Source organism: Balearica regulorum, chromosome 12, assembly GCF_011004875.1.
Source record: "Balearica regulorum gibbericeps isolate bBalReg1 chromosome 12, bBalReg1.pri, whole genome shotgun sequence".
In the NCBI taxonomy this organism is placed as follows: Eukaryota; Metazoa; Chordata; class Aves; order Gruiformes; family Gruidae; genus Balearica; species Balearica regulorum.
Window position 1 is genome coordinate 21,446,462 of NC_046195.1, and position 24,790 is coordinate 21,471,251.

At 41.2% G+C, this 24,790-nt stretch overlaps 1 long non-coding RNA gene across 1 annotated transcript in view; it reads left to right on the forward strand.

The window, feature by feature from the left end:
* The window catches only part of LOC142603519 (uncharacterized), a 67,639-nt gene that overhangs the window by 25,485 nt on the left and 17,364 nt on the right, over positions 1-24,790 (forward strand). The window contains exons 4-5 of the long non-coding RNA XR_012837468.1: positions 22,808-22,872; positions 24,094-24,223. This is a non-coding gene — a long non-coding RNA (uncharacterized LOC142603519). The remainder of the gene's footprint in view (positions 1-22,807; positions 22,873-24,093; positions 24,224-24,790) is intronic.

A 24,790-nucleotide genomic window follows, 5' to 3' on the forward strand; every position in this document is an offset into this window, starting at 1 on the left:
CTTGAGAAAAACCAAAAATTCACTTCTCCAGTTAATGTGCCTGTAAGGAGCATAATTGCCTTAACTTCCGATCTCTGCAGGGCTCTAGAGAAACCCGCCGTCAGGCATACGCTCCTGGGGCGCTTCCAAGTGCCATCCCAAACCACTTCCTTTCTGTTTAATATTTTGCTAGTGTGCTTCCTTCCCATTTATCTCCATCTTCTCTGCCACTGACAGCCCAGAAGAGAAAATACTTTAGACTGCTAACAGTGACTGGGAGGTGACGTTGGGTGGCAGAGCTGGGTCTCTTGACCTGGCGCGGGAGGGATGTGACCAAGACTGATCATTTCTCCCCATCCCCGGCATGGGAAGAGAAGAGGTTATCAGCCCTTGGTCTTCATATTTTGTGTGTCTGTTGATTTTTGTTTTACATAAACAGCTTTGTCAGTCTTCAGTGAGAACTGGCTCTTTCAAGCTCATTTCTGAGAATCTTGTACCTGCAAAAGTCCCAGTGATTGCCCTGGGGCCTCCTCTCACAGCACTGCTGGCAAAAGGGGCTCATAAAGCAGAATTGCTGCTTTAAAACTTCTACATCCTTGGTCTTTTTAAAATTATTGTAATTAGTCTATTTTAGGACAAGCTGTCCAATGACATCCTGGTCATTTAAAAAAAAAATCAACAGGAAATTCTGAATATGAGTCATGCCTTTGTCTTAGTGTTTTTCAAGGATTTTTGGAATTTATTAAAAAAAGAAAAAGCAGAAATCCTTGACGTTGACAGAAACAATGACAGAAAGTAACTGGCCAACAACTGTTAATTTGTGATCACAGGTCTTTTATCTTAATGTCTTAAGACAAAGAATAATTCTGAATCACACAAAAAATACCCATGGCCTTTAACAAAAAAACTTGTATCAAAATAGCATTTAAAATTTATTGTAGTAAACTTTATCATTTTCATTGTCCTCTTCATGCCTTTCATCAAGAAGCAACGGAAATGATACACGAGGATGGAGACGAAATCATACAACCTATAAGCAGGTTGTCCTGAAAGACCTGAAGTCCTTTCCCAGGACTTTTTGGGAAAGTCCTTGTTCTCAGGAAAGTCATCATCCGTTTGCTATGTGAGATAAGACTAAATGTTCATCCTCAAATTATGGACTTTTAGCTGATGAAATAAATTTCAAATAAAAATGAAGCTGGATTCAGACCAGTATTGAACAATGCAGAAGCACTGTTATCAACACCACCAGCCCTGAGAAACCAAGTCAGACTCTGACATTGCAGCACTCTTTTAAGAATAACAACTTAAAAGGGAAAATAATCTTGGGTTTTGTCAGTTGTGATTTCTGGCATTGAAATCTTGCATCCTCACCATGTTTTTAAGTTTTTCTTTGCAACTTTGAGAACTAGATTTTTCTTTTCTTTTTAATAAAGTAAATGCTGAGGTTATTATGAAACTGAAGGCAACATCAAATACAACAACACTGTTGGCGTAACCGTGAGTGCAGGGAACAGTACAGCAGCATGCTACCTGTTAAAACTCCTAACTGCGCTCAGCGTATGGCAGGGTAATTCCTCTCCAGCCTCAGAAACAGGCTTCTTTGAAGCAAGGGCTAGAAGCACTATCTGGCCAGAGATGAACAAAGGGTTAACTCCTGCTTTCTCTCCCTCCCTTTGCCTGGGTGCCTGGAGGAGGCTGAGGAGAAGAGATAGGTTGTGATTGCAGAGGCAAAAGAGTGCACTGGTGTTACTGGGCTGATCTGGGGGTATGTGTGAGCACAAACTGCAGGCTGCCCAGTGGTGCTGGGGGGGGTAAGGCTTTGCAAGCCCCCCCGCAGGCTGCAAGGCCACGCTTGTACGTCTGGTTAAGCCATGGTGCTCTGCCTCTTCCTCCTGCTCCTTGGGCAGCGCAGGAGAGAGCAGATCCTGGAGCGGGCACCCCGGGGAAGCATCCCCCAGTGTCCTGGGAAAACCTGTGAGCACAGGGGAGCTGCACAGCGAAAGGGGAGCAGGGCAGAGGGACGGGTGAGGAGGCACCGCTGCGGGTCACCCACGGACAACTAAAGCACAGCAAGTGGGCATGACTGGTGGATTCACTTCACAAAATCACACTTCTGATCTGAAGGAAAAATGCTCCTACAGATACAACTAGAGTTACCTTATTATGGATGTTACCCCTGAGGAGAGGATCTGGCTTCATCAGTTTGCTGTTCTCATTTATAAAATGCCACCTGATAGCTGCTAAGAGATAGTAAGGAAGCAGTTCAGCGGTTGTTGGGGAGAAGGTAGCCCTTGTCCTTCTCTTGGAAAGAGGAGGCTCAGGTGCTGGGCCCTGAAGTGCAGGTGGAGGTGGCCGTACCTGTGCCAGGGGCCAAGTACCAGCAGATGGTGCTCAAGAACATGAAATGTTCTCCCAAGGTTTTGAGGGCTGTTGAGCTTTTGAGGTTTTGCACTCCAAATGGCTGCTAGCTTACAGCACCGTCACTCAGCAGCTTTGTCATCTTCCCCTCCAAAGGAATGCAGATGCAGACTTGGCCATTCTGGACGCATCCTGCACTATTTTGCATCAAGGATTTAAGAAAACAAACCACATGTGGATTGGACAAAGGTCCAAGTCAGAGTGCTGAGGCAGGACAGCAGTCCACAACCGGTGTTTAAACAGAATATGAGGAATCATTCTTCTCCTGGTTGCCACCATAAGTGGCCATACATGTGCAGAGCTGCAGGGCACGCAGCAGAGCTACTGACACTTTTCTTCCAAAACATGCAGATTACATTTAATTTTGTATCATTCCTACCACTTCATTTATGGCACAAAACACTCTGATGTGGGATGAGGGAGTCTGTTCAAGGTAATAGTGGGAAAATATGTTTGATCAGGTCTTGTTGCAGTTGCTTTGCAAATGGGCATGTTTTTTCTTTAAAACCCTACTGTATACTTGAAAAAGGAATCCTATGCCCCAAGTCAAGTGAATTAATGTTTTGTAAAGGGAGGGTGTAATCATTTATTAGCATTGTGCTGGACAAAGTTCTTTGTCTTTGGAGATTTGGCCAAGTGCCCAGATTCAGGCAGCCTCTGACTTTTGCTTTAGTCTCCGAGATAAACTCTCAATGAAACAACACTGGAGTTGCACCAGCTGACATGGATCCAGGGAGCAAACCCTGTCAGGAGGAACAGTTTGGAGCAATGCCAAGCCCGGCAGAGGTGGCAGAACTTTTTTATAGATGTTTGGGGTATTTGTGGGATGAGGGGAAGAAGGGATCTGTTTGCGAGTCCAGGTTCTGGTCAGGTTTTATTTAATTGAATTTGATTTGCTCATCTCTATGACCAGATCTTATTAAAAGAAGGGTCAGTTTCTTTCATCTGTCTTTTTTTTTCTTTTTCTTCTTCTTTTTTTTTTTTTTCCCCCTATGGAGTATTGAATTTACTACCATCTAAATAACAAAACGTCCCTGGCTGCTTTTCAGCATTTGGTTGCATATTCTGTTTGCTACGGACACGTATTCTACGGCTGACTTAGGCTTTGTTTGAAAAACACCGCCAACTTCAAGGGTAAACCCTTTCCAGCATGAATGCAGTTAATTTAGTATGAATGTCACTTTGAACATTTTCCCAACGTAATCTCTGTAAAGGTTAATCATAAAGTGAAAGAATGTGCTCTGGATTATGACACAATGCCTGACAAATATTTTCAGCAGGCCACCGCTAAAGAAACACAGGTGTGGTCTTGCTCTTAATGTGTCTGAAATAGTGTTGTATCTTTGGAGAAACAAAGATAAATTGAGAGCTTAACCCATTGGCTTCTTGGCATTTAAAAAAAAATTATTTAGCTTCCACTTGTTCTGTTTTTGCTCATCCATAATTCCCTGGGGGAGATCGTGTTTCAGAGAGATGAAATACTCTTGATGTCTTTATGAAAAATGCAAACAATGTGTTATTTTTAATGATGCGTTAGACTTTCTGTTCCGTTGAATTCAGCAGGATGCTCGGAAGCCCAGTATTTACATAGTAAGCTTTAAACTGTTTGGACTTGAAAACAAACAGTTTAAGGAGATTAAATAACTTATTGAAATATGTTAATAATTTCTGGGATTAATCCTGAAGTTTTTTATTGAGACAAATCTATAATTCAGTATTCTTGTTTAAAAGTAAGCTGAAAGAAAAGGAGTTTGATTCAGATTTGTTTCAGTGCCAAAGAGGACACATGTATCTGCTTCTAGTAAATGGAGACATCTTGGTTTTTTCTTTTTTAAAGTGCCACCTTGTTTTTTTTGATTTAACTTGTCGTTTCCTTCTTCAGTCTCAGAACCTAGAATTAATAGATTTTGTTTTGTTTTGTTTGTTTCCTGAGATAGGATTGTATAGAGGGAAATGGGGTGTTTTATGGAAACATAGGAAATCTTTCCAGCTCCTGTCCTGGTCATGAACGCAGCTTCTACTAAATTATGTAATGGTACTGTCTGCTTTAGTAGTCTCTCTTGCGTTCTCAGAGTAATTGCATTTCAGGAGCTGATAGCCTAGTGTGGCAAAGCTGCCAGGCTGAGAAGTCTGCGTAGCTCTGATAATGCTTCTTGCACAAGTCATTAGAGAGATGAAAGCAAGCTCAGTCCAAGGTGTAAATAGGTGTCTCATACAGCAGCTTGTTTACTCGTGCAAACAAGTTTTGCTTTATCCTTTTAATTATCACTTGAGGATGTTCTCAACCCAAGCGTGTTCCTACCCTTTCCTTGAACTCTCCAGTCAGGCAAGGGCAGGAGGGACAGAAGGGAGCAAGAAGGGCTCCCTCCGTCCTCTCACCCATCTCGCTCCCTCTGATGACCCAAATGCTGATGTGACCTGTGAGGGAGGAGGCTTGATGGGGGAAATCATAACCCTGGGCCGGGGTGGGGGGGGAGTTGCCTCTTGGTTTTCCTCCAAGGAAATTACTGTTTGCATTTATGAAGCAAAATGCTAGAAAAAAGCACTCAGTATTTTGAAGTTTGGTCCCTTCACTGCATTTCTGAAAGCAAATGTGTCAGACAACGCTGTCTGCAGAAAGTTAGGGTCTTCTAACCCTTTGGTCAATCAATCTTCTATTAGAGGCCTAATTTTCCCAGGCTCTTCAATTTTTATCCTTTCCATGTCTCTGTGAGGTGATCCTGTTGCCCCCATTTCACAGGTATGAAAGTAAGCCACAAAAAAGATGGAGGCTTGCCCCGTGTCTCATAGCAAGTCTGTGGCAGGGCAAGAACTGAAATTCAGGTTGCTAAAGTCCTAGGTTACAGCACAGACCTCCAGCCCTCCTTCCCCTGATTGCGTTGGGAGGTCTCTGACTAACGGAACATGCACACAAAATCCACACAGGAATGCAGGTTTTAATGCCATCGTTTAGTCCATTGGCTTTCACCGAGGAATCCCTTCACTGAGACACGCAGTCTGGGCTTGACATGAAAAACTGATTGAAGTATTTGAAAAAAAATAGAACAGTACTTTCCAGTTTCCTCAAATATCATTTCCATTTTCCAGTGTTTGAAATCTGGTCAAATTAGAATTCAGCCTTTTGGAAGTCTGAGGGGGAAAACCCCTTCCTACAGATATTCATTCAAGTCATGCTGTAAACTGGCCGTTATGATATTTCATTTGTCAGCATGTTCTACAATCACTTGTTTTGGTTCCCTTGGGCAGACTGCCTTTCAAATCAATATTAATTATGTACCACTAGACAGTAGCTAATCTGAAAGAAAGAACAGGTTTCATTTAACAGATGACTGATGGTTACTAGCTTCCCCATGAGAGTGGGTTTTGGTTTTTGTTCTGGTTTCTTTTTTTTTTTTTCCTTTTGAGAAATGTCCGATCATAATATTAGAGCAGTGATTGGTTTTTGCTTTGTCTAATAATAATAAAAAAGTATCACCTTGTTTTGCATAAATCTAACACTGAATTCAGAGTTGCTGGTATCCTCATAATTGAGGTTCTGTAGGATCCATCAGCACAGAAATTCGGCTCCAGCACCTTCAGAGAGCTCACCCCTGGGTAACATTTTTATTCTTTCTGGCAACTGTCCAGCGAACAACAGAGGAACCTGACGAAAGTGCCTTTGAAATGTGTGTTTATTGCATTGTCATCATGCCAGAACTAGCTGTTCATATGAAATTTGTAAAAAAACTGCTCCTCATAATCATCTGAGTTTCTGGAGAGTGATCTGTAATAACCATGAGCTAGATGCTCTGCTGGGATGTCTGAGGCTGACAGGTAATTTGTGTTAGGGTTAGATGTGTGTCCGCTTCCTTTCTTCACTGGGAGTGTTAACTGAAAGATAGCCGTTTTATAGATGATGTAGTAGCAAGACTGTCAGTAATCAGTGAAATTGAGGATGTTGGATATGCATTTGTTATCGTAAATTAGTTACGGAGGGAACAAGAATCAAATTAATACAGCTGTTAACATGAAAATGCTCATTGAATTGGAAGAGAGGGTTGGGAAGTTTCTCAGAAGATCATCCAGTCCCTTCCCTGGATCACCTATACCAACGTCACTCTTGACAATTGTTCATCCAAGCCATTCTCAAACCTCCCGTGATTGCAGCTCACGGCCTCCTCCGCTGAACCACGTAAGGCTTTTACCAAGTGTCTGAAGGGCTCCAGCAGCTCCTTGGCAGCCGGCAGAGCTGTGATTTGCTGACTGCAGGCAGGAGTTCCTTTTTTCTGTAGGAACTGAGATATGCAGGTTTGGAAGTAAAACATGCTGTATGGACTTGCAGTATGCCATATCATTAACAGGCAGATTTATATATATTTTTTTTTATAGTTTAGCCCTGAAACTGTAGAACCAAAAAAAAAATGAGAAGCCTAACTAGTGCTTGTGAAAAAGGGTTCAAGAAAAAAAATACAGAGCAATAAGGTATTTCTGTCTATGCTGCTCGTTGGTACCTCAAATCCATTGCATGCCCTGCAGTGGGTGCAGTGTCCTTGCAGCCTTGTCTCCGTGCAGTTGGAAGTGCTGATATTTAGAATTTTTCTAACGTGAGTTGTTCCTGGATTTGCAAAGACTAAAGCATCACTTGATCTGGGGAGACCGTCACTGATACCGCATGTTGCTGCATCTGTGGCTGCCACTTTAGCCCTGCCCTCTTGCTGTCCCTAAAAGCTGGAATGGATGTGAATTTTGGTCCTCCTTTTTGTAGATTACAATATCTATTAATCAACATTCTTGGGTCTTCCTTCATCGCCGTAGCTCACTTGAGCCCCTTAACTAGAAGAAAACTCTGTCAACTCTCCATGTAAACTGAGACATCACTGCTGTGAATAGTGCTGGAATTTTATTTATTAAGTAAAGACTCTTGGATTGCTAGCTTGTGCTTTGGAATGGCAGCCGCGAAATACTACCCTCGCCTGCCCGTCCCTAGAGAAAGGAAGCCTGTAGTATAGCAGGCAGTGCAGGGTCAGGGGTCAATCTCATGATATAGGTGGCTCAACCACCTTTTTTTTAAAAAAAAAAACAAACCAAACTTAAATAATTTCTGTGTTAGTTGAAGGCATGGCAGAAACTCACTTTATTTTGGGGGGAGTTCTTCAGGTAGTAAACTGTAAATACTTTGAAAATCATAATGCTCATGACTGCAGTGTGAACAAAGTTTTAGAGCACTTGTGTTGCCATCTATGTCGATGGGAACAAGTGTTCTCACTGAGAGAGTGGCATTTTCATTATCGTATATATTTCTTTGAAAATTGGGGGGGAAACAAAACAATGCAGCAAACACTGTGAACACCATCAAGGAATGCTTATCTTTTAATTCTCAGTGCATTAGGAAATATCCCTGGGGAAGCTGTGGGAGGGAGACTTTAAAGTCTCCAGACATTTAGATTAGGGAATTTAAGAATTTAGGGAAGTCTGAAATAAAAATAAAAAAAAAAGTTGAAATGGGCATCATGTGCTTCTTGTAAGTAGGCATATCTAAACATGCTTGCAAGTTACTTAGTGTATATAAAAAAACCTTTAAAATTAATCTTTGTTATCATTTTGCGGTCCACTTTCTCATATCTTATGGTCCTTAGTTGAAAAACATACACAATTAGGAGCACAAGTGACTTCCTTTTTTGAAAGGGCTGTTGTAAAAATAAAGAAAAGTTACGCGCTTCCACTGGTACAAGCACAGAAATAAGTACAATTGAAACATAAAAGCAATAAACAAACATTCACAAGTTTAGTCTTCTATTATTTTTTGTTGTTGTTGTTAAAAAAAGTTTAAAACAAACTAGGCAACAGTCCAGGAAATGATTCTTAATGTTTTAAATATATTGTTTTAAATTTAGGTGATCCTTCACTTTATTAAGCGGGTGGGGGGATAAGAAACATTGTTGTAGGTTACCTGTTTACAAACTCTGCCTGCTGTTATTCCAGAAATAACTGAATGGCACAATTCACACAAGCACTATCAGAAAACAGATCATCTAAATCAAAGCTTAAAGCTGAAATTCTTGTTTACCATTTTAACTTCACCTCATTTACTGTGTTTCTATTCAGATAAAGATGTAAATAAGATACAAAAAAGAAATTGTTACAGGCCGGATGTGAACCGAGATGCATAGACCTTTTCCAATACAATACTTCGTGTCCTGGTTTTGACCTGTGCTTGTCCAAAAGACTGCCTGTATTTGCAGGCACAGTCACTTAAACTCCCTTGTTGTGTTGCGTACAATTTATGTTTGGCTCTTCACGGTGGTTGTATATCTTCACAATGTCTGAAGGTGAGCTACCTACACAACTGGTGGTTGCTATAGGGTGATCTTAGAACTGATGGCTTTAAGGTACCTGGCTCAACCTTCTGCTGAATTGTGGATTTGGTTGGCTTGGGTTAATAAAGTTGGATTGCCAATATCGCTGTCCTCCTGAGTTGGAAGCATTTTCTTGCGTTCTGCTGCCTGTTTATATCCATCTCTTTTTGTGTTCCAAATGCAGGCTTTGCAGTCAGAACAGTCCTTTTGTAAAGCACATTTTCAGTGCCCGGTTTATGACTAGAGGTACTATGTATCATTGTAATGAGTCCCAAGCCTCACAGATTTGAATTTGTTTGAGGATCTAGGTCTATGAGAACCCAAATAGCGAGACGTTATAGTCATTGAGGGTGTCAGTCAGTAACATAAAAGTACATGTGACACTTGGGTTTCTCCACAGCCTTCCGCACACCCCATGGTTTGATTTGTGCACTTACTCATAGGCCATGCATCTGCAGACTTTGCAGGATATTTGCATTCTTTACATGTTGAAGCTCTGGCTTTTTCCTTGAATTCGTCCATTAGAAAAACATTTTACATTCCTCTGACATCTGCAGTCTAATATATTATATATAAATCTGGATTTATTGGAAATGTCTTTCCTTATTTATCAAGTTCTTTTGGAACATTTATCGGAGAAGATACATTTGGCATGACAGGCTGTGATGCAGTACAACTGTGTTTTATCTAGCACTGTTTTCAAGAGTGTGGATTCTCTAGAGAAGGACGGTTGTCTCCAGTTAAGGTTTACTGTCTGTTGGGCACAGCTCAGTACAAGCCTGCAAACCCTCTGAGATGGAGGCACAGTGGTGAGTCCATAATACACAAGGCCACAATTTTCTCCCTCTCTGGGAGAATTTTTAATCTGGGCCAGCACTTCATTTTGGGGTTTGGCTCAGTCGTGGAAGTGGAGCTGCTCTCTAATTTCTGAATGTTAGATGTTGACCCGGTTATTGGATGTTTACTGTGTGGACATGTTGCTTTAGTTTAATAGGAGGCTGTCAATAAAAACAAGCAGCAAGGAAACAATGTCTCAGGGTGAACCACCCAAATGCCTGGTGCTGTTATGGGACAATGGTAGGACCAGTGGCTTGGAGAAGTCTGGCTCAACCTCAGACTGCATTTGTAGAGCTGGTGTGGGTAAGCAGGAATTCAAAGAACAAAGGAAGTCTGGCTAGATTATGAGGGACTCCCTTTCTCCAGAAATTTGGAACTGTTTAAGAGAGCTAGGTTAACACAGGTGTCAATTTGAATGTTTTGAAGAAACCAGTACATCCTAGTTTATGATAAAGGGGTGCTAGGACACACAAGTAAAGTAGACTGCTGTTTAGTTTGTTTGGGATTCTTTCCTCTTTAAAGAAAGCCTGTCTCATAACCTGGTTATAACTGATTGAAAACCAAAGGCTGTGTCTTGGAATGAAGGATTGCTCTTCTAGTCACCAGGTGAAAATGGGAAGAATTGTAGGTACTTCTGGTGTACCTTTGGAGGAAATAGGGTTTGCATGCAGAGCACAGGACTTCAGAATATGGTCTGATGCTAGGAAAATCATGTAATTACCAAAGAAAAGGTTCCAGAAAAGAGATGGAATATGAATGGAATAACTATGCAGCTAGTACAAAAGTGAACTGAAATCAGCCAAGCAGTGACTGAGGCCTGGTAGAACGAGGAACAATTTTTTCCTAAACTCACACTTCACACTGTTACAACAAACTTCCCAGTACTGACTCTGTAATTTGGATCTACTTTTTGACACTTTGGAAATCCCACTGACTTCAGTGGAATTTCTTCAGGTGTTTCTTAAGCATATGCTTAAATTTTCAGATTGTGGCCCATGGTACTCAGCCTTTGAGTGTTCTTTAAGTTATACCCTCTAAATTAATTTTCTTTTAGCTGTGTCTCGGTGTAGCAAAGGATTTTAACAGAATGAGACAAATTTGATGTCATCTGTAGAGTACAGTCTCTTGAGACAGGCTCATGCTTCATCCTATGGCTTTATTACTCTGTTGTGGCATGATACGTGGCCCATGTGACAGATCATAATTGTAAGGTCTTTGTTGTACAAACCAGCACTTACCAATAAGTCTTTTGTACCAGTTTCTTAAACCCTTAATTTAACACAGCACAGAACCCAAGCTCTGAAAGAAGCATGCAGATGAGGTGTCTAATATCTAACGAGATCTTACTCAAGTAGCTCTTCCCAGACATTATTAGTTGTTTTTTTCATAGGTACGTGCTGCTGGAACCGTTTAACCTGTTCCACTGAATGCTGCTGCATTTTTTTGTTTTAGAAATTAATTCCTAGCAGTTCCATGCTGAACCTGCAGTATTGAGATAGTTGATGTAACCTGATGTGAGAGAGGAATCACCTTGTTCGTGTCCAGTCCACCTCTAGGTATCTTTTTCCTTCATGGGTCACCACCATCTAAGTGTGTGAGTTAAAAATAGGTGCTGCAGAGCCTGTTCCAGCCAAGGAAGCCTTCTGCTGTGAGTATATAGTATCTGAGTGGCATGGGAACCCAAAAGACATTGATGTATGGTTTTCCTAAAAGCTGCCCAATAGAGCTGAAAAGCTTGGTACAGGGCCCTTTGGCAACTGTTTAGGTGGGAGCATGATTTACCCCCTTGCAGTGATACTAAAGCTGTAACCTATATCTACAAATTAAAGTCAAGGATTTATGAACCTTGGAATATTTTACCCATGTCTCTGAACTGCCAAGTGTAACTATTCTGGGCTGCAACCCAAAACATAGTTTACTGAAATTCCACTGCTTTAATGATGACTTTTTTTTTCCTATAGAAAACAATATGAAACATTCTGCCATCCAAACATAATTACATTCTGCATCTGGAATTTGTTGATGTTTCCTTTTGCTGCTCATATAGATTCAATTCAATGAAATAGTTAGGGAATGCCATCCTATCCTAAATCTTGGTTACTGTTGGTTGTTATAGCTCTTGCATTACAAAAGAGAACTGCTGGATGGTGAATTCCAGCAGCCACTGTGTGGAACACTGTCCTGTCCTTTCTCTGAAGAAGATTTGCAGAAGTAGGTCACTCAGGCTGAAATACGGAACCATTTGGGTGTACATCGCTCAAGACGGTCCACGTCCTGTGTGCATAGGTAGCGAGCTTCCTGCGGCTCTCAGTCAACAGAGATTCTGGGATCAGAATGGAAAAGGCACTTAGATCTGCTCTTGACAGAGGTAGGAGCGTGGATCTCTTCCAAAATGTTTGGTGGTGCAGTGGATATTGAAAGAGCAGGAAGATGCTACAGCCTCTTGCTTGCCAGTGCCTTTAGAAGAAGCCTAAGCCTTCCCAGCTCCCCTTTCTGCCCAGTATGTAAATGGGCTTTGACCCAGGGCTAAGAAAAGAGCTTGTTCTCCATGAGGATTAGTGTTCAGTCTTCAGAGGTGAGCTGCTGCTTGTTCTTTGTTTCCAGATTTAAACATATGGTAGTGTGTATCGTGCGTTCTTTCATCCCACGATGATCTATGGCAACTGGGGAGGGTTAAAAGCAGGCACGGCTGTCAGGGACAGAGGCACCAAAGCCTTCAACACATCAAGAGTTGTGTTGTGAAAAGCTCTCTCGAGGCAATGGCAGGCTTTCAGGTAACCACAAAATGAGCTCTGAAGCCAGCCTTTAGACGAGGGCAGGGGTAATCCACAAACATGGCCCTGGTGGAGTACACAGACAATCTAATTTTCTCTGGTTCCTGCTATGGTGGGCAGAGCAAGTGGATGTTTTCCAGATGTTTGGAGAGATGTATTTCTGAAATCGTGTTGTAGGAAAACAAACTACCACATGAAAGGGCGCCAGTGCCAGGAAAGCGAAGGAGAATGGCATGCATTAACAGTGTTTAATCCTTCCCTTTTTCTGTTCTTGTACTCTGAGAAGTGGAAGCTTGTGCTGATCAGGAAAGCTGCTCTGTACTAAACCTGTAGCTTTACATGTTATCTTCTGGTGAATTTTCATCAGATGGATTTAAGCAGGTTGTGCACAAGCACTCCTAATACAGCCCCTAGGCATCTCCACTGTTGGGGGTGCCACAGAAATAGCTGAATTGGGAGTATGTATGTGTTTTACTTCTATTTTCGTTAGCCTCACCCCAGAGCATCTCCAGCAGAAGTCTCCCATGATGAGGATGGTACTGAAGCAGTGCACGAAGTGGAAGATCATTAGACAGCCACAATTACAAGTCTGATGACTGAATCTTTGAGCAGCAGTTGTGTTTAAACAGGAGAAAAAACAAGGAAGCAAAAGTGATTTGATGCAATTCCATGGAAAGAGGCATTTTCACTGCTTGCATAAATTTCAGCAGACCTAAGCTTCCTCCAGCTCTAAAGGACTCTACAGCCTATCTACAGTAGAAATTAAACTGGCCTTTGAGTCAGATTTTCTGTGGATCCTATGTGAAGGGCATTTTCTCTGGAACACATGAAACCAATGTGGTCATCAGCTGAAAATGAGCAGCTCCGTGAGAGTCAGAAAACCCAGGCTGTTTCCTGCTTTTTGCCTGTGCAGTTCAGTGGTTTCGGGGGGTTTCCGTGTGTGTGTGTCTTTCAGCATTTTACAATGAAGATCCCTTTCAATCAGGGCTTTTCTGAAAGTAATTTGGCAAAGTTCAGCTACGTGCTTCTTGCCTGAGAGCTCAAGTTCTGAACGCGCGTGCTTAGCTCTGTCTGTCATCAGCAACCACTTTAACCTGAGGTGAGGATAGAGGCTCTGAATTCCCCCCCAGGCTATATTTGTTAAAGCAAGATGGTGAAAGGTGAAGGAGGCAGATTACAATGCATGGAATGAAACCCAAAGAAATAAATGCACCTTAAACTTTTGCTGTGCTTTTATGAAACCTAGAGAGTCGACTTCATAATTACCTGCTTGGAGAGATATGTTGATACGCTGGCCTTTACTTCCAGTTAGTGGAAGTTTAACCAGAGCTACCTGTCCAGGAGCAATCTCTTCAAGGAAGCACGGCAGGACTCACAGAAGCAATTCTAGAAAATACAACCTATTTTCATAGGGCAGTACTAGTCTGTTATCCCCATCAACTGCCCCTATTCTGGCAGCCCCTGCACTGGGTTATTGCACCTTCCTTCTCACAGCTGCCATGCTTTGCGGGATAGCACCATCCCTTTGATCCACTGGTGTTGAGGCATCTGTAATCTCATCCCAGCTCAGCTGAGGGGAGACCACTAAGCTTGGAATGCTTCTTAACCTCTGTCACTGTGACTTGCAGTTAGGGCATCATTACATGTACAGCTTTGCTTGTAAATCTGTCTGGTAAGGTCTGGAAGATGGGCCAAGGACTTGATGAGCAGCCTAATAGACCTGGTAACCTGTTCACCAGCATCAGCAACCTACACAACAGGACAAACGATCAGCCCCATGTAGACACATTCAACTCTCTACGCAATCATATCTTGCTCTCTGAGAACACTCCTACGTCGTCTTTCTAGTGACACCCTCGTAGTTCATGAGCGTTAAACAAATGCCAGAACATCGCCCTGGCTGGAGAGGAAGGGTATTCGGGGGAACATGAAGCCCAAGTCCAGGGTAAGAACTGAGAGAGCCTGGTCCCTGCAGTCACAGCTCACAACATCCTCTCATCTTCTCTGTGAATTTATAAACAACCATTTAAAAACACAGTAACATTTTTGTGTGGTTTGTGTTTCTCCCATCCTGTTGGAAGGCTGTGCCAGAATCTTTCTGCACCTTTTTCTAATTTCTAGCAGAAATTTATTAATGGCTGGCTTCTATCCACTGCTTGTTGTGCAAATGTTTTCCTTCAGATTAGATGGCTCTTCTTCCTGCTGTTTGCCCTTCTGATTTATTTACAGAGAGCCCTCTGTACCTCCTCACAGCCTCACTTCTGCTGCATCTTAAAAGGTGCATCTATGCAGTGCCCAAGGGAGCGGTGCAGAGATTTCTGCGCTACTGATTCCAGGTGATGTGGAACAGGCTTTGTGTGGGCTTTGCAGCCAGGCCCAAAAACCTGTCCATGCCGTGGTGCTTCGTAGCTTGGGTCCATGTCCGGAAGGATTACAGGTGTGTTCATCTCAGACGTATCCAGCTTGAGTGAATGGAAGATGAAAATGTTGAAGTTGTATCCTGAATCGCCTCCTCCTGCCATATTACCTCTTTGATTTGGCCGGGGTGTCTCAAAGCTTTGAAGCAAGTGATCACCAGCCCCCTGCTGCCTTTCTGAGACTGCGGCTGTTTAGCGATTTGAAGCAGTCATAGAGGATCATATTGAAATTGTTCATTCAGCTCGTAGACTTCAGCAAGCTAGCAACTACTTGGTGTGATGTAAAACGTGGAAGTTATTAAAGTGAAATAACATATCTTTCCATTCTGAAATTTACTAACCATATGGGAAGTTTCCAGGAATAACTCATACATATCAATTTAGTGCTTGCCAGGAAGACTGTTTCAGAAGTTTGTAGGACAGTACAGCAGTTACCCTGTCCTGTCTCACATGGAAAGATTTTCCCTGTGTCCTTTACAAGCACTTGACACTGAGAACAGCGTGCTCACAGCAGCAATTACATGTTAATGTAGGTTAATAGAAGTTCATGTGTCTGAGTCTTGAAATGCTTAGCTCTCCTTTTCTGTGTTGCTTGACAGCTTTATTACTGCAAATACTAGGAGAAGCCAGTTCAATATGCTGAACACTATCAAAAGATTTTTCTTTATGGTCTTAAGAGGGCTAATCTGTAATTCCTGGCTGTTCAATCTTTGAAAACTATAATGTTACAGACAGAGATTTTTTTCTCTTTCTTTTTTTTAAACACATGGTTTATTTTTAAATAAAGGCATTCTGAGACAGAACGGGGTCATTGTTAACTCTTTTTTCCCCCTAAGCTCTTTTAGGGAAACTGCAGATGGTAACGTGACCTTGCATCGAAGCGCTCCATTGGAATGCACATTTCAATTGCCATTTTGAGAACAAACTGTCCGTGGCCTCAAAGGGATGCCTGATGCAGCATCAAGCTGCAAGTGATGAGTCAGGCTGTGTGAACAATAAAACACCCTTCCCTGGTGCACAGGAGTTTTCGAGGATTCCCAGTAGCAAAGAAGAGCTGCAGGAAAGTCTGACACGCCAGACCCACTGTCTCACTGTCTTTGATCTGGCCTGAGCTATAGCAAGGACTAGACCTGCATGTTATTTGTCTTTTGCCTTCATCTGCGAAGCTTGAAACCTGTTTTTGAAAATGATGCTGTCATTACAAAAAGCTCGCAAGATCGGGCAACTGCTGTAGGAATCAATCCACGTTAGATGTAACAACTCATTGTATGCACACAAGCTTTTTTAAATGTAAGGTATATTTGCTCTTGCTGCAATATTGGGACTATTCATCCTTGTTTTATGGCTGCAGCTATATCCATATCGAAACATAAATATTTAGTATATGTTATCAATTACCTGCAGCACTATTCTGCTCTTGAACTGTATCATGAATCTCGGCATCGCTTTTTTATGCTTTTACAGCTCTACTCAGATTTCATCCCTAGAAGAAGAACAAAGAGTGTATGTTATGTATAACTGCAAAAATATCTAAGCAGAATAGGAAAACCATTTAACTGAGTGCAACTGGGATGTATAAAGAAGCTAGAGCTGTAAATGTATTTCTAGGTAACCAAGTTTCTGTTAACAGACACTGGAAATTTTTTGGAGATCACTGTGAACAACTTGGTTCTGGGCTGTCTGGAAAAACCTGACTTGAAAGTTCTGTGTTCTCACCATCTGAAAATTTTAAAATCCTTCAAGGTACCAAGCTGAGCACCTGGTAATTGAAACATTTGAAATGAAGCAGTTTCTGTAAAAAAGTAGGGTTTAGTTTTACAAAATGGCTGCACTGATCTCAGAGCGGCTGCTCTGAGCATGGGATAAGCTGGAGAAATGAAATGTTGCAAAACTGACTGTAAATTTTTATGCCTAATCTAGTTTCAAGGAATATTTTAGATTATTGTAATATCAATGGGGAAAAAATGCATTTCTGCATTATACAAAGTACATATGGAGTCCAGCTCATAGGCAGAGAAGGAGGAACTGTTTGAGCCAGGAATTATATAGAAACTTTTTCTGAATTTCTGTTCAGACACAGTTAAAAGCCACTGTAAGGCAGTGGCTCCCGCTGGGAGCTTAATGCTCTGGAGAGGGGGGCAGTGGGAGGAAGATGGTGGGGAGAATATACTGTTCTACTAGTGCTTTGTTTCTGTAGACCAAAAAAGTACATGACCTTAAGTATTTGAACTGGGCAGTTTCTACATCTTTTGCAAATTACAGAACTGAAAGTATCAAATCCTTTGTGTATACATCTCTTTTTAGATTCGGTGAACTGAAGAGCTCTTTACAGAGAGGTGCTGAGTGCATCGTCTCCTTCCAAATCCAGGGTCTGCATGGGTCTCAGCTATATTCCAAATCCATCATAGCCTTGGAATACATTTCCATCTTTTAAAAATAAGTCTCTCAACTTCTTGTTTTCTTCCTCTTCCAAAAGCGCAGGCATCAGTACTTACTGAGATCAGGGTTGTAGCCAAATAAATAGTCTTTCTGTACCACGAGCAAGCCGTGCTTTTGAGATATGATGTTCCTAGAAATGGTAGCAGACTTTTCAAAATTAAAAACCTCTGGTCATTTTCTTTTTATTTATGCTCCTCTGTTAACAAATGCCTTGTTTGATTACTTATAAATGTTGTGTTTCTGGAACGAAAATAGAATACCGGCTTTTAACTCTGGCTTATTAATTCTGTATGCCTTATTATTTGAGCTTATGAGAAGGCTGAGAGGGTTGGTTTTTTGGTTTTTTTTTTTTTTTCTTGTTTTTTTACAAAGAGTGGATTGTTTTAAAATCATTGTAAAGCCAAATGTTTAAATACTGACCATTTTAACTTATTTCCACTGCTCTGCAGTAATTCGTAGAAAGCTTGAATCTTTTTCTATGACTTCTTAAAAAGTCCTTAGTTGATGGAAAAGTTTTATGTCGAAATCTTGGCTAACTATTAGAACAGTGTACAAGACCCTGGTGGAAATATCTTGCATTCTGGGATTTCACTGACTTGTGGTGTCGCTTTTTAGCTAGACTGACTTTTCTGATAATGAAATGAAAAAGAAAGCTGTAGCCAATTTACTTGCTGTGAAGCTATGCAGAAGTAGGATTCAGGATTTGGGTATATTTTGGTTAACAGCTGTTTTACATGGCTAATACAAAGGACATGAGGAAGGGGGATAGATGTCAAGCATTTGTATAGAATGGTCTGAAAAGTGCCTTAGATCTGAATATTTCTCTGAATTTGGGCAAAAATGTAAACCTCCACCTGAAGTTCATGGCTGGCATTTTCTATAAATACAGCAGGTTCTGTCCATGCTTAGCATGTGAGCAATTATAATGTTGTTGGTTAAATGGGATCCTAATCTGGTACCTAAATTTTCTCTTGACCAAAAAATTCCTCTTCTATGGATCTAGAGTTATCTAAAAGGAGCTTTCATCTGTCACAAGGGCCAGGTCTAACATTCTTTTTAACTTACCTTTTTTTGAACCGTACTAAGGAGTAAAATCAGATTTTCCATAAAGCGAAGTCTAGTTCTTCGTCAATGCTATGTTCTGCTTTTGCATGCCTGCAAATATTTTTGAGGTGGAGTTTTTTCTGAGAGGGGATTTGCATGATCAGCTGTAAGAAAAACACAGGTATTTGCATTCCTCTTCTGCTTCCAGATCTTCAACTTGTCCTAGGAGGTTGTGGGGTTTTTAAGTATGTATTTTTATAGTTATTTGAAAAACCCGAAACAAGGAATGAATTACAAGTATGTGGGATAAGACTGGTAATTTTTTCTGTGTTCTGAAAAGAGTTAGAAACCTTTGAAAAATTTTGTCCAAAGCTTTTAATTGGTATTTTAAAAGTTTATCACTACTTTACTGATAATTAGTGTCTAAATTTGTCAGCTCATATGGCGTAGCTGCAGCTTCTTAGATCAGAAATACGTTCTGTTTTCTATCCAGCTGGTTTCCTGTAAAGTGCTGAATTATTCTAGCTTTTATGGGTCATTGTTAAAAATGGCAGGAAGGGTCATTGTTAAAAATGTTTTCAGAACTTTGATAACCAGTTTATCAACTGATTCACATGTTTAATCAGTTCATAGGTTTTCCTTTTCAGTGCATGGGAATTTCTTTGTTTATCTTAACTGAGTAACTGTTTCTACAGTGGAAAGAACTGTAGTTGACTGATAATCGTTTCAAATATGTGGAGTTTGCTCTTGTGATGCAAGTTATATGGCCAGATCCTGCACTCTTACTCATAAGTCTGTATTCATAGGGAATAGTCCACCGGAATAAAGTGCATGTGAATGAAACCCCAAACGGTCCGGTATTCTGGGGAATATGGAGCATGGTGCTGTAGTTATTAGGCAGTTTATCATAAGGCTTTTAAAGGCATTTGGGTATTTAAAAAAGATGAACAGGTGCTTTTGAGAATTTTCCTGAGTGATTAAGTGCCAAACGTCCACGCTTCTTCCAATACATTGTCAAAAATTTCTTAGCAGGGCACTTTCTCACTGAAAATGCTGATATGTCAAAAGGTGTGTGTTTAGCACGAAACATCTCCAAGAACTGAGATCCCCTGCCTCTCTGGTGAACTGTTGTAGGGCTGCACCCCCTTCTGAAGAAGTTTTTCCTAATGTCCAATCTGAACCTACCAAGATGCAGTTTTTGATATTGCCCCTTGTTCTATCATGTGTCTCAAACAAGAAGCTGGGCTCTTTTGTCACTATAATTTCCCTTCAAGTAAAGGAATTCAGTATAGGCTACGTCCTTGCATGCTACTATTAGATAACCTACTACTAGATCACCATCTTTTCATCAGACCAAGCAGGCCAGGGCCCAGTGTGCACTTTGCCTTACTTGCTGAGAGCACGCTGTTGGCTCGTATTCAGCTTGAAGATAGGGGGGTTTTTCTGCCATTGCCATTGTAACAAGGCCAGTCTGCTCCTGTGTTTATAAACAAACTTTAGGCCAAGCAGAACTATAAACTTTATTTTGCTTTTTTGGAAATCAATTCAATGATGTTGTTTGCTTTCTATGTAAAAAGCAACTTGGCACGAAATAATACACAATAATAAAGTTGCAAAATTTGAGTTTACATAACATTTATCTGCCTTGAAATTGCAGAGCCCTGCAACACTCAGTTGGGTTTGTAAGAGAACCATACTCATACAATCACAGCAGCTTCTTGGAATTGGTATCATATTTGCACATGTGAGAAAGAGTTAGCAGCTTGTTTTATGTGATCTGGTTTTGTTCTAGATATGTTCATTTCAGTTGCTGCATGAAGGAAATGCGTTTAGACGAACACAAGTCAGAAGTAAAAACCCAAGTTATGCCTCGGACTGAGGAAGGCACAGACATATTAGGAGAAAGTCAGCCCAGCTTGACGGTCCTGGTTTCATACATTGTGGCTCACATCTCAACTATAAAGGTATTTCTAACTCCTTCCTATGAATTGTGCAGAGGTGGAATGGACTATATTCTGTCCTGTTGAGAGAGCACTGGAGACTGTTGATGGAGAGTCATGGTTGGAAAGTGCAACTGGGCCTGGTCATGTACCATGAAAAATGTCTATGTGGAGCCTGCTATTTCAGGTTTGGATTAAGCCAGGGCAGGACTGTAGTACCACCTGAAATGATCCACTGCTTCGTCAGCTGCTGTGACAGAGAATGAACAGGGAGGAGGCTGCAGGGATTTATTTTTAACCAAAAAGCAGGAGGTGATGGAGGGAAGCAATGGAATCTTGTGGATGTGAGTGAGAAGAAAGCAGAAGATTGGGTTAAGCCGCTTGTAAAACTTGCTTGAGTCAGCCACTGTTTCCTAGGGAGCATGAATTCAGTGTTTTATCTGATAAAGCAAAACTGCCTGAGACTTGAGCAGGTGCTAGCCTTTGAGAAACATCGCTCTGTATTTGCCTGTGGCTATTTAACTGTGGGTATTGAAAAACAGTGATAGCAGTCCTGCTTATGGTGTTTGAATATTTACCTGTTTCAAAAATATGTTACCAAAAAAGATGCTTATTTTAAAAATACTGCTATGAAATACAGTGAAGATAAGTGGAGTGTGGCATTTGAAACTTGAGGATTTTTGCTGTCAATTTTCTGTTCTATTCTACTAAAAAGCTCCTCTTTGTTCGAGAGTCAGAAGCAAGAAAGATCTTCCAATTTGTTGCCGAAGCTTTCTGAAGTTTAAAACCAATTCATTAGGTACAACGTAAGTGTAGATGGTAGGCAATTATTAGGATTTCAACAGCAAATAATGCAGCCCATGAAACATTAGACTTATTTCCTTCTTGTTTAAAACATTGTAATGCGTTTCGCCCCAGCTAAATGTGCTCTTGAGCTTTTATGTCAAAGTGAATCATGATCTAATGCTCATCAGATTAAATCTAAATGTTGCAGTATTTCCTTTCTAATTCTGGCTCTTCCCACTATGATAATATTATTTGTCTAGTCAGTTATGTGCAAGTGTGAATGAGAAGATGTAATTTTTATATGTATGCAAACACGCATGGAAGTATTGCCCAAGGAAATCGCGCTCCGGTTGTGCTCAGCAGAGCTTGCCTTTAACCGCCGGCTGTCCTTTTTCAGACGCATAAAGAAAAATCTAAGTTGATAATTAGGTAAAAAGCATAATAAGATCCATGTCTATAAGGCCAGCGTGGCCCAAAAGACTTTTATTTGTGTGAATTTCTGCTACAAATGTTAAAGATCCCGGCTACTTAATTGGTTGCTAAGCTACACCCGGAGAACATTTGGGTTAATGACCGCCGGGCCCAAAGCCGCCTGCTCAGCCGAGCGGGCCCTGAGTGGAAGAGACAGGCCTGGCCGGGCTGTCAGGAGCCGGCCGACACTGGCGGCCACCTGCGCGGCGGGGTTATTAGAACATTTCATGTCAAAGTGTTTGTGGCGTTGGAGCAAACAGGCCCAATTAACGGGCCTGAAAGCCCCTCTCCAGCCAGCCATCACTAACACTCCAGATAAAATTTGACATCTTCCCCCCCACCGCTCCCCCTGCCCCAAACTCCAATTAATTTAAATGGTTTTACTGAGGGACCATGGCACTGCTGAAAAGGCAGAGGACTTTGCTGGGGTAATCAGCTTAAATACTGGTCCGTTTCCTGCCCTTGCTGCTCCAAACTTCCCATTTGGGAGACATAAATACTGTTTTTATTTTTAAATCTTTTTTATCTCCAATTTCCTCCAGTTTTTCTGATGTGCCTTGTACACGACTCCATTTCAAAGGGCAGGATGGTAAAGCCTGTAAACTGGATTCAGACGGGAACTTTTAAGTTCAGCGTTGATTGCCTTTATTGGGAGGAAAGGGTAATGAGGAGTTTCACATGGAAAAGGTACATCTTCTCTGACAGTCAGAAACTGGTGAAAATTAGGAAGAAAGCCACAGTTTCATTTATTTTTATACTTCTTAAACACTCTTGCCTAAACAAGCACTTTGCATCGCCCACCGTAGCAGCAGATCAATGATTTTTGAAGTTAAAAAAAGGGAATAGCTCGTTGCGTACATTTTTCTAAGTATATGCATCTGAAGACACGCCAAAGTCTGCGTCAGTTGTAAGATAAGCCTTGAAATGCCGATATTACAGGACCATGTATGGACAGAAGTTATTACAGAAGCATCTGTGAATTCAGTATGAATATATAGTTCAGCCTCTGCCAGTATTGAATTCTTCACTGTCATTACTCAAGGGAATTGCCATCAAGTGGAAGAGTGCTTTGCAGGGTCAGGGTCTTTACTCAGGTGAAAGACTTGAGTGTGTTTAATTTTAGGAGTGTGAGTAATCTGTGGAAACATTCCTGTGTTTCAAATTACGTGTGTACACAATTTTGTTCCTGTATTCACCAAGCATTTTTTGTCCATCATACTCCCCTTCTTAAACTGATGGGGAAATTCTGTTTTCTAGCAGGAGACCTTGGGATCAAAGAAATGTTCTGCTTTTGAGAGTGTTTGTTTCTTTTAAATGACCAGTATTTCTCTAACCTAACATTCTCTCTTTTTCTTAACGTGCAGTAGCGATTGGCCTAGAAGACAAACTGCCTTCCAGCCATGGCTGGAGCAGCGTGCTTGGGAAGCAGGTACGTGGTGACCTCCATAGATGGCAACAGCAGCAAAACCACAGTTGGACCTGCAGTGATACAGCACAACAAAAGTGAATATATCATCCTCTTCCCAGCTGACATGCTGTTCTCAGAAATTCCCTCCTCACCATTTTAGGGATCTAAAACTGTCGCATGTTTTTATACTGCAGGCTCTAAGTGACAGTATGTGGTATTCAGAAAATTATTCTTGGACACTGCGCAGATTTTTAGAGGCAGGTACGTGTCAATGTTAGGAGAGGTTCATCCTCTCCTTTAAAGCTCAAGCTAGGAACCATGTGGCTGGTTTGGGATTTGCATGCTTACACGTGACGCTTGCAGGTGTACATGTGCATCCCCACGCAGTGTGTGTTTGGCAGGATCTAACTGAAATCTAAGAAATGTTCGGAAGCTACTCTGATGTGAAGGAGAAGTGGTCTGTAGGAAAATCAAGCTTTTTATCCCACCATTGTAGCAGATCAGTCTCTGTTTCAAAAGGAAGGGGCTGGGTGGTGTTGCTATTAATCATATTAGTTGTTTGGAAATGGCATTGGTTTCCACATCCAGGGTTTTCCTAGGGGCTTTGTAATCACAGCGCCTGGACTCAGCTCAGGTCCTGCAAGGGCACTAAAATAAATTGACAGACATTTGCAAGACTATTGCATATAGCACTTCCAAAACTAAGCTTAGGTAGCTAAATGGCACTCGAGCTTTCTTAACCATTAACATGTTAACAGTAATGGTTAAAATGTGATTTTCTCTGGAGGAGAAGACACTGTATTCTTCACCTCACATCAGCAAAGCCAGTATTCGCTTCCATCTATCCCGACCAGAAATGGATAATACCTTTTCCTGACTGGATTTAATGGCAAAGACACACTCTGTTCCCAGGTTTTTGATAATTGCACAATTACTTTTTTTTATATTTTATTGATGTCAGTTTACACATTTGTTAGCATTTCTTTTTTGTAGTGTTATCCTACTGTGCTGCTGTTTCTCCAGAGCTGTTTTTCTAATGATGAATCATGAACGTTAACGTTATATATGTATAATGCTTTATATATATACATATTTATTTATATAAAAATCTGGGTGATGGCAGGGAGAGACTTATTCTGTCTGCTCCATCTTTTGTTTTGATCTAGTTGCTATAGAAATACTAAGATCAATTTTGACAGAATAAAATACTACAAATTACATTGTCGGATTACCTCATTACAGAGGGCTGGCACTTTGGATTGCAACATTACTGAAATGAAAAGCGTGAATGCTACAGGAATTTCTGCTCTATGGAAAAATGTTATTTTTGGATTCTTCAGGAAGACATCCATATAAAACCACAGGTTCCCTGGTGAGTGACTGGTCCCTGAGACCGGCAGAACTTTCGTCTTAATTTTTGGTTGTGGTAGGTGACATCATATTTGGCCATACATTTACTTTAAGCTGCAACTGGCATCTCACTGACAAAGGCCTTCGTGTTTTTTCTGTTAAACACTTAGGCAACTGATTTCTTACAGCGAGACTGATGGAATGAGCCTTTTTTCTTCCTTTTTTGGTGTCATCTACTACCTATGTGCCTTTGTATTGATATAACTAACATTGTTTTAGTGATTTGCCCTCCTGGATCGAATAGGAAGCATTGCACTATGCCTCACAGTCTCAACAACTGCCCTTTAGTTCATGAGCAGTGAAGGGCACACTTTTAGAACAAGCAGCTTTGGGATGTGGTCTCACTTGCCATGGGAGGTCTCTGTGCTGCATGGGGATACCGTGAAATCTCAAGTGATTGGGTTTCTTTTTCATGCTGATGTAACTTACACATGCAGATATGGGCCTTGCTTGAAGAAGTTTTGCCGTTTGAGTCTGGGAAGTGTCTTGTGTTCTAACTACCGGTGGGACTTTATTGCTGTGTTAGTAA